This window comes from Amblyraja radiata, chromosome 9 (assembly GCF_010909765.2).
Source record: "Amblyraja radiata isolate CabotCenter1 chromosome 9, sAmbRad1.1.pri, whole genome shotgun sequence".
In the NCBI taxonomy this organism is placed as follows: Eukaryota; Metazoa; Chordata; class Chondrichthyes; order Rajiformes; family Rajidae; genus Amblyraja; species Amblyraja radiata.
In genome coordinates, this window is record NC_045964.1 from 33,871,289 (window position 1) to 33,881,796 (window position 10,508).

At 43.8% G+C, this 10,508-nt stretch overlaps 1 long non-coding RNA gene across 1 annotated transcript; it reads left to right on the top strand.

Annotated features, from left to right (window-relative positions):
• The first annotated feature begins 1,281 nt into the window (after positions 1–1,281).
• LOC116976946 lies at positions 1,282–10,294 on the top strand. Its single transcript, XR_004413076.1, has 4 exons — positions 1,282–1,372; positions 3,060–3,183; positions 4,248–4,268; positions 10,115–10,294. It is a non-coding gene; the product is annotated as an uncharacterized LOC116976946 (long non-coding RNA).
• The last annotated feature ends 214 nt before the right edge of the window (positions 10,295–10,508 follow it).

Consider the following 10,508-nt stretch of genomic DNA (forward strand, 5'->3'; position numbering starts at 1 on the left):
TCCTAACGTGTTCTTAACTGACATCCGTGTCTTTAAGCTGAGGAAGAACTATTACTGTGCATGAACAGACTTGATCAGTCGGACATGAGGCAGAAAGTGGATACGGTGACAACTGAACGGTCCTCACATCAGCCACAGTGACCTCCTATCAAGGAGACCTGTATATCTTTAATTGGACTTTATCAGACTTCAATGTTATATCTTGCACTAAATGTTGTACACTTTCTCCTTTAAATATGTGGATGGCTTGAATGTATTCGTGTATAGGGGGGTTGCACGTAAGGTCATCGGATCAAAAGGGCGTGACGCACGGAGCAGCTCAATCCGTCTGGAGGACATGGCAGCCTCTCGCATACACTGTTAACACACGAAACGTGTACTTTTTTACCTGTTTAAAAACCGCCGAAATTATCCATTTTTGCGCTGTAAATAATTGTGGATGGTGACTGAGCTCTCTGTACCAAATGCTCTAATATCTTTGCTCTGAACACGAGCAAGGTGTAATCAGCCGAAAGAGCGTATCCTCCGGGGTCAGTGCTGTCTGGCCACGGCTGCCCTCCGCCCTGTCTCCCTCTGTGCGGCCGCGCTGTGGGTCGGCAGCGGACACACGGGGACGAAAACCTGGCAACGTCCCCCCGTCAGCTGCAGCAGAGTTGGGCAGTCTGGACCCTCCGCCTATCCAGAGTCACTGACCGCGCTGCACCACCAGCACCCCCCCTGACCCTCCCCCCACCCCCACTCCCCCCCCCCACTTTACCCTCCCCGAACCCACCCCCACCCCCCCGACCGTAGAGGGACAGACGACCCGGGGTCCGCGAGTGTGGAACCAGAGTGTGGTGTCCGGATGCTGGGACAGAAGAAGGGCCAGCTGTACTGGCAGCCATAGTATGTGTTTACCTGATGTTCACCTCGTGTACTCCAGACGGCGTTGTGTGGCAACAGTACGGGTCATGGGTCGTGACCTCGACTGCCGTGCAACCTCCCTACCAAAGATACTAGATAATCTTTGCATCCTCCAGTGTGTTCTTTGACTGGATAGCACACACTGTACCTCTGCATGTGAGGAGGACAATAAACTAAATCAGGATTGATCATCTATCCATGTTCTCCAGAGATGCTGCCTGACCGGCAGTTACTCGAGCGCTATGTGTCTTTTTATGTATTAGCGAGCATCTGCAGTTCCTTATTTCGAAAGATCTTATAGCAGAGCTATAGGATCTTTGCTTATTTCTGCGTTAAGAAATCACATTTCTCCCCAACCTCCCGCCGGCCAGAGGCGCTGTCGCAGGCGGTGGCGAGCTGGGATCTTCGGCCGGCCTTCACCAGTGACCTTCCTTGGAGTGAAAGCGAAGTGAAGTGAAGCCGCGACAAGGTAAAGCTCAGGAGCCTGATGTCGGTCGTGGTTTGATACGTGTAATCGACCGGGGAATGGACCGGCTTGCGACTAGCGCGCTGGCCTTTGGATGGCGAGTAGTTTGCCTGTCCTTTGCGAGCGAGTTGTGGAGCCGACTGCTCCCGGTCCGGGCACTTTGGCCTAGTGCTGTGACCCCAGCCCCGAGGGTAGCTAGCTACTGCAGGCTGGCGCTGTATTGGAGTTGTGATCCTCGTCCTGAGCTACATTGGGCGCCGTGTGCTCCAGACGTCAACTGTAGGCGGACGTTGCATTGGTGCTGTATTGGGTCTTTCTACTTGCAGTAAAGCCAAATTTTACGAGTGGCTTTCATTTAATGTTGGTATGCCACGGAGTAGTGGCTCAGCGGGCAGAGTCCTTTCCATATGAGACTTGTAAACTTCCATGAATTAGTTTTTATACCTTATGTTTGAATTGCAGTAAGGCAGGTATTTCAAAAGGTACACACAATTGCTGGGGAAACTCAGCGGGTGCAGCAGCATCTATGGAGCGAAGGAAATAGGCGACGTTTCGGGCCGAAACCCTTCTTCAAAAGCCTGATTGAGAAGATTTTGTCGATGTTTAACTAGTTCATGGAACAAATCACGACGGCACAGTGTTTTGTTAGTTAACTGGCTTCAGTAAATTTTACCTAATGTTTAAGGAGTAGTTTATCTATCTATTTTTTTCTGAGGAAGCTGCCTAACCAGCAGAGTTACTCCAGCATTTTTAATTGAATTGAATACATTTTATTCACCAAATATGTATGCATACAATGAATTTGCTTTGGTGCTTTGCTCGCAAGCAACAACACGATATACAGTAGACAATAAAAATAAAACATAATTTAAACATGTGAAGAATGAAATAAAATACCAGAGCAAAAGGAGACTGCACGCTTTTGGCTGTTGAGTTGAGCTACTGCTCGTGGAAAAAAGCAGTTTTTATGTCTGGCTGTGGCGGCTTTGATAGTCCGGAGTCGCCTTCCAGGGGGAAGTGCTTCAAAGAGTTTGTGGCCAGGGTGAGAGGGGTCAGAGATGATATTAGCCGCTCTCCTCATGGCCCTTGCAGTGTACAATTCGTCGATGGGGCACGGTTGCAGCCAACAACCTTCTCGGCTGATCGTTGCGTCTATCGTTCCTTTTTATTACATTGGGTTTATAGGTTAATTCGCCTCTGTAAATTTCCTTGAATGTGTAGGGAGTGGATGTGAAAGTGGGATAACATAGAAATAATGTGAACAGATGATTGTTGGTCAGCCGAAGGGCCTGTTTCCATGCTACATCTCTAAACTAAACTAATTGCTCTGCCCTAATCTCATGAGGACATTTGCCATCCTTGAACTGCTGAAGCAGGCAGTGCGGGGCTGGGGACTATATGTTTGGAAGCTGTTTTAGGGAGATCACCAGGGGCTATGAGATCAGAAACAATATGGGAACTGATAGCCTGGTGTTTGTGGGGTCATGGTCAAGGGTATTTACTGGTGCGAGATGGAGGCATAAAGGGAGTGGACATCCATGGTAAAGGTGAGGCATTGGGGATTCCTGACAAATGCCACCTATCCATGTTCTCCAGAGATACTGCCTGACTCGCTGTTACTCCAGCACTTTGTATCCTTTTGCTGTCCATCCTTGCCCCATCCATATTAATTCTCTGTTTCAACCCGCAGATAATGGCTGGTCGAGCTGTTGCAGAGTGGTGGTTTAAAATGAAACCTTATGCCATAGCTTACAGGGAATTATGGCCTAGTTTAGCTATCACCTCTATCTTATTTTACAAGCTATCATATGGAGGTAAGTGGCCTGAGAGATGTTTTAAAAATCCTTGAAGACATATTGGAGAACTTTAAAAAAAATTTTAGTTGATCCTGTAACCATAGAGATGGTAGAGAGCTTCTTCTTCTTCTTGCGTATGGCGTGCACAACCTAAAGTTGTGGATCATGGGTAGACATCCAGGCCAGGACAGCATCAGTTACTGGATGGATGGCTTTGATGCCACCAGGGAAAAGCCTCAGTGAGCAGTCATTCACGATGTGTGGTACGGTCTGGATGTCCACAGTCACAAGCAGGGCTGTCTGTCATCCCCCACTTATGTAGGTGATGGGCTGTTCTTGCATGGAGGGTGCGAATTCTGTTCAGGGTTCGCCATTGCTTGCGATGGAGGTCAAATCCCAATGTAATACTTATTGATTAAGGTGATAGCTGGATAAAATAATTGTAAAATAATGCCTTCTATTTAATTGGGCCATCATGTAGAATTGGAGTTCGTTTGCACACACAAGTGGTTTGAAATTGCACTATTTATTACATGAAATGTTTGAACAAGGTTAATTGCAACCAATATCCATTCTTTCTATCAAAACAAAACTTTATTAATCATAAGTGTATACAAAACAAAAATTGTGCAAAATCTCTTTAATACAGTGTTACTGTCTATACATTCAATATTGCTAGTGTCGTACTCAATAGTATTAGCACCTTTATACCACACCCTTGCCGCTCTTGTGCCCCCTCATATGATGTTCCTATCCGTTCTGCACAGTAAGAAAGTACTTACAGACATAAAATGTAAACCAAAAAATTCTAATGCAGGCTCTTCGACCTGAAACAAATCTACTTTCTATGTAATCTTATTCTCTATGCATCTACGTGGCCTGGCCTGCCTAGTATCTCCATCATTTTCTGTTTTGTTTCACTTTCTTGACTATATTGGTTTGGGAAACATTAAGGTACTGTTTTTAATTGAAGGTAGACTATAGACTGTTTTCCAGTTTAACATAGAATTAGCCATGATTTCCAGTTTAATTTTAGAAGTGCTTCACTTGCATAATGCTAAATGGTTATTTATGTTTTGCAGGTAAAAAGGCAGTAAAAGACAGTAAGTATTCATAATCTATTTTAAACCTTGCCTATCCTAAATCAAACATGTAGTTCTATACAATTGACTCCATTAATGTTTACAATTTAGAGATTGAGTATGTGTAATTATTTAGTGTTATTGTAAGTACTACTTCCGTGACCTTGTCACTGGTCTTGTAGTAGCACTAGTGCCCTACATTTGTGGAAGGGAAAAAACTAGTTGCCAAAAAGGTCAGCGTCAGTTTTTTTGGAAGCGGAAATTATGGAAAGAGAGGGACAAACAAACCTTTAAGCTTTGTGTTGATCAGTGTATAGCGGCAGATTTTTCTTATCTTTCGAGAAACTATTTCTCTAGCCGCTATTTGGATGAGAATGGATAAGGGGAATATCTTCAATACGCATGCAAGCTTCCTCAGAGACCTTCAGAGCTTCTTCACTCATAAAGCTTCAACACACAGTCTTTTGTTGAATAAATGCTTTATTGTTGATGGTAAACAGCAAGATACATCCAAGTTTCTTCCGACTCGTTACTGCAATCTTCCTTGAATTCAAACTTGCAACTTTAAACATTACAAAACTCCTCGTGTCTCCGTAACATTGACATGGTCGAAGGATTGACCTTCTCCATCGTCTCTCCAAACTAATCTGAAAACTAGACTTCTGCGCAAGCATCTAAGCTCCAAATACGCCCAAAAACACATCATAAATCCCACCCATAATATAACGGGCAGTCTAAACTTTAAAGGCACATGCCATCATCAGTGACATGCAAAACAACCAAATGGCCACTACACAGAGGTGTACCTCGGATTGGTGCTGGGCGCATTGTTTGTCCTCTGTCAATAATTTGAATCAGCATGTACAAGGCATGATGAGTAAGTTTATAGATGACATGACAATAAGTGGTATCGTTGACAGTGAAGAAAGTTATCAAGAATTACAACAGTGTGCTGATCAGCTGGGCAAGTGAGTTGAGGCATGGCAAATGCAGTTTAATCTGGATAAATTCACAAGTCATAGAAGCAGAATTAGGACATTCGGCCCATCGAGTTTACTTTGCCATCCAATCATGGCAGTTCTATCTTTCCCTCTCAACCCCAGTTGCCTGCTTTCTCTCCCTAATCTTTGACACCTTTGGTAAACAAGTGCCTATCAATCTGTGACATTGGCACACAGCCATCTGTAACAATGAATTCCACAGATTCACCTAAGTGCGTGGTGTTGCATTTTGAGAAGAAAAATAGGATGGACTTTCTGAGTGAACAGCAGGGAATTATTACAGAATGGAAGGACCAAGGAGTATAATTAAATAGTTCCTTGTAAGTGATGTCACAGGTAGACAAGGTGGTGAAGGAGAGTTTTGGCATACTGCCTTCATCAGTCAGGGAATAGCATTCAGAAGTTGGGACATAATGTTGCAGTTATACAAGATGTTTGTGAGACGACACTTGGAGTATTGTGTTCCTTTTGGTAATTCTATAAAAAAATATGGCATTGAACAGGAATGACTGCAGAGAAGATTTGAGGATGTTGCCAGGACTTGGGGGACTGAGTTATAGGGAGATGTTGGGCAGGCTAGCATTCTATTCCTTGAAACATAGGAGACTGGGGGTGATCTTGCAGATGTGTAAATGTCATGAGGGGCACAAATAGGGTAAATGCATAGTCTTTTTGACTATGAGAATGCAGGGTGACTTGGACAGGTTGGGGGAGTAGGCAGATGCACGGCAGATGAAGTTTAATGCGGATAAATGTGAGGTTATCCACTTTGGTAGCAAAAACAGGAAGGCAGATTACTATCTAAATGGCGTCAAGTTGGGAAGAGGGGAAGTACAACGGGATCTGGGGGTCCTTGTACATCAGTCTATGAAAGTAAGCTTGCAGGTACAGCAGGCAATGAAGAAAGCAAATGGCATGTTGGCCCTTATAACAAGAGGAATCGAATATAGGAGCAAATAGGTCCTTCTGCAGTTGTAGAGCCCTAGTGAGACCACACCTGGAGTATTGTGTGCAGTTTTGGTCCCCTAATTTGAGGAAGGACATTCTTGCTATTGATGGAGTGCAGCGTAGGTTTACAAGGTTAATTCCCGGATGGCGGGACTGTCATATGCTGAGAGAATGGAGCAGCTGGGCTTGTATATTCTGGAGTTTAGAAGGATGAGAGGGTATCTCATTGAAACATATAAGATTATTAAGGGCTTGGACACGCTAGAGGCAGGAAACATGTTCCCGATGTTGGGGGAGTCCAGAACCAGGGGCCACAGTTTAAGAATAAGGAGTAAGCCATTTAGAACGGAGATGAGGAAACACTTTTTCTCAGAGAGAGTGGTGAGTCTGTGGAATTCTCTGCCTCAGAGGGCGGTGGAGGCAGGTTCTCTGGATGCTTTCAAGAGAGGGCTAGATAGGCCTCTTAAAAATAGCGGAGTCAGGGGATATGGGGAGAAGGCAGGAACGGGGTACTGATTGGGGATGATCAGCCATGATCACATTGAATGGCGGTGCTGGCTCGGAGGCCCAAATGGCCTACTCCTGCATCTATTGTCTTTTTCCAAGTAAAGGAGATTCAAGAACCCGAGGCTTAAGGTGAGAAGGGAAAGGTTTAATAGGAACCTAAGGGTGGGGGTGGTTGTAAGGGGGGGTGGGGAAGAGATGAGAGGAATAATTACAGGGCACCAATTTAGCATGAATCAGGGCAGCCCTTTTGCTTTTTTTGGTCTTTGCAGATGTGGAACCATGTGGGCTGAAGCTCATTGTCCACTGGTAGCGCATGAGGATTTGTCATCAGAACTGCAATTAGTTTTTTGTCTTCATCTATGTTGTGTGGGGGCATGAACTTATGAACCTTGGTAGTGATTAGTGTGTAGTTGGATATTTTTACCCAAATATAAAAATGGGTGCACTACAATTCTGTTTCATTAATTAGTTTTTAATCATTATCTGTCTTTGCACCCTTCAGCATGTTTGCCTTGTGCATTAGTGCTTGTGGCAGGATAGTAAATCTGAAGAAATCCCTTGTGGAATTTGAGCATGCAAATTAGGCTAATATTTTAGACGCATCCTTTAAACGACAATTTAAGCTGAGACTCTGAAGATGTTATATAAGATCCTTAATTGCTGTTAGAAATATTTGGTAGCTCACTTGCTCCAGTGACAGCATTTCATTGTATGGTTAAAATATTCTTTGGACTTTAGAGATACTGCTCGTTCTCTTACTCCAGCATTTTCTGTATGCTTCAGATTACAAGCATGTGTAATATTTTTGTTTTGCATCAATCCTTCCCATCTGGAGTCACCATATGACTCCAGATTCACACTTATTTGATGGTTCTCAATGCCTCTACCAATACTAAGGTGAGGCCTTTCACAAATTAGACGAGATGATGTTCTGCCACTTGGACAGCTTACATTTTGATGGTAATAATAATAATAAATTTATTTTTGGGCGCCTTTCAAAAATCTCAAGGACACCTTACAGAGATTAACAAGAATAATAAAACATATAATCGGAATAAAATAAATAATAAAGACATCACCAAAACACAAATTAAAAACAGAATTCAATCCAAAGACAAAAAATCAAAAACACAATGTGAAGAGAGAGCAGCGGCAGCTAAAGCGCGTCAGCGTCCACTTTCCCTTCCGACAGCCATCTTGGACACAGACTAACATGTTTACTTACACACAAAAAAAAAATCATCCCCCCACAATGGTTACCACTGTGGGGGAAGGCACAATGTCCAGTCCCCATCCCCAGTTCATCCATAGTCAGGCCTATTGAGGCCACCGCTATTGCCTCTACGGAGGCCCGATGTTCCTGGCCGTTCTCACCGGGTGGTGTTGCCCCGGCGTCAGGAGAGTCCTCTCAGCGGCTGGGCTACCTGGAACGGCCGCTTCCTGACTGGGGACCGCGGCTTCCGAAGCCGACAAGGCCGCGCCGGTTTGGAGCTCCCAGGCTCCCGATGTTAGAGTCGGCGCCACCCGCTCCGCAACCCGGAGGTGTTGGTCTCGGCGGTCACAGCTCACCGGAGCTCCAGCGCGTCGATCCAGCGCGGCGACCCAGGCAAGGCATCGCCCGCTCCGCTCCGCGATAGCGCCCCAGCGCTGTGCCGCCACCGAAGCCGAGGTGCTGGGCGGTCCCCGCCAGGAAACGGCGCTCCACGCCTGCTGGTAGGCCACGTGGACGGGTCGACGGGGCAGCCCGGAGAAAAAGCTGCCTCACCGACCAGGTAGGGACCTAGAAGTATAATTACCTCCTTCCCCCCACATTAAAAAGTCCATTCTCCAACAGACAAAGGACAGGACTTACTAAAACTCCAAAATAAAAAGTGAGTTAAACGGACGGCTGCTGGTTAGCAGCCGTTCCCCAAGATGGTATGTACATATCCCACATGCACTCACCTTTTCCACCTAGATTTCTTCTCCCTTTATTCACCTTTTTCATTTCCCTCCACACCCCCTTCCCCAAAATAATCCGAATGAATCTATCACCTTCCCACCTCTGCCTCTTGCATTTGACAATATTTCCTCTTCCCTCCTAATGCAGAGACTCAACAGAGGTCAATACATACTTTTGCCTCTGAAGATGCTGTTTAATACACTGATAGCTTGCATTTTCCTGTCTTTTTTGCCCCCTATCATAATGGATTGTTAATGGATTAATAAACATTCCCCACATTGGAGGGTGAATAGAAACAACCAACAATAATTCCATACTCTGCTACTCTGACTGTCACATTTTTCCACATGTCATGTCATTTCTAGCATAATTAATTAGCTTTGAAACCCCTTGGGACATTGAGAATGTGAAGATTATGTGGAAATATCTTTAATCCTATGAAATGAATAATTCAACAATGACTTTATGGATCTTCCCGGATAAGTTATGAAATCAGAATTTTTTTACACAACGATTTATATTTCTGAATTCATTTAATTTGCAGAGGCACCAGCTTGCATTTATCTATCAAGAAACATTAGATTTGTTAGAGTGCAAAAATGGAATTAATGTTAAAAAATGGAAACGTAGAAATAATTCATAGCTTTGCAAAGTAGTTTCGCAGTTGGAGAAGCTGCCTGGATCATGCGTAGCAGCATCACAAACCAGTTAAATTTGCACCCTAGCGGCATAAACATTGAACTCCAATTTCCGGTAGCCCTTGCTGCCTCCTCCCCTTCTCAGCTCTCCCTCAGCCCTCGGGCTCCCCCCCCCCCCCCCTACATCAGTCTGATGAAGGGTTTCAGCCCGAAACGTTGCCTATTTCCTTCGCACCATAGATGCTGCTGCACCTGCTGAGTTCTCCAGCACTTTTGTCTACCAATGAAATAGTACTTGTTTTCAAGGGAGAGGGGGACTGTTTTATCAAAGCAAATTATTAATGGTGTTAGTAACCAGGAACCAAGAGGCAAATTAATAACAGTGGATGTCTAGTGTAGATTTGCATAGAGCATTACGAAGTATTCTAAAAAATATTTATTGTTCTCTTTGTCTGTACCAAATATGAGTCAACAATAGTGTGGGGGAGGAGTGAATTTTCTCATTTCTGCACCAAAGTGCTTTAATCGTTTTGGGGTTATTCCTCCCCTTTATTAATGTTGCTCGTTCCTAAATAATTCCTTTGTGACTTAATATTGAACTGTGCATATAAATTAGAAACCATAGAATTAAATGAAGAAATATTTTATTTCCTTGCTGGTGAGAGATTGGCACGTTAATTAAATGTCCACCAATGACAGAAGATTCAACATGTCATAAATATTTTTGTTTTCAATTCTTCCTGCCCCATTTTCAATATGGCAAAACGACTTCATTTTTGTTGAGATAAAATGGTAACATAAGTTGTATTGATATTTCTTTGCCACATTTAGAATCTTCCAGTCAAGGACATTGATACAACCAGAGGCTGGGAAATCCTGTAAGCCCATCACTGATTGAAATAGTTCCAGAAGAAGGAATATCATCTGGAAGAATACTGCATGTTTTGTACAAATGTGATGCCCCCATGCATGTTTATGCAATGAAAGTAATAAAATGTTGCTTCAGAGATACAATTTGTTTTTAAATGCACATCTACATCAGATTACATTGAATACATGGCACGAAACAAGCTGCACCAACACTTATGTTACACTCCTTTTCTTTTAAATCGAGGAGTATAACTTTTTTTTCTCTCATCTTTGTCTTGTCTTGCTTTTCTGATATTATCCTCTGTAAATCTTCTCTGCTACCTCTCCAATCCTACCATCCATTTTAAAATATGAC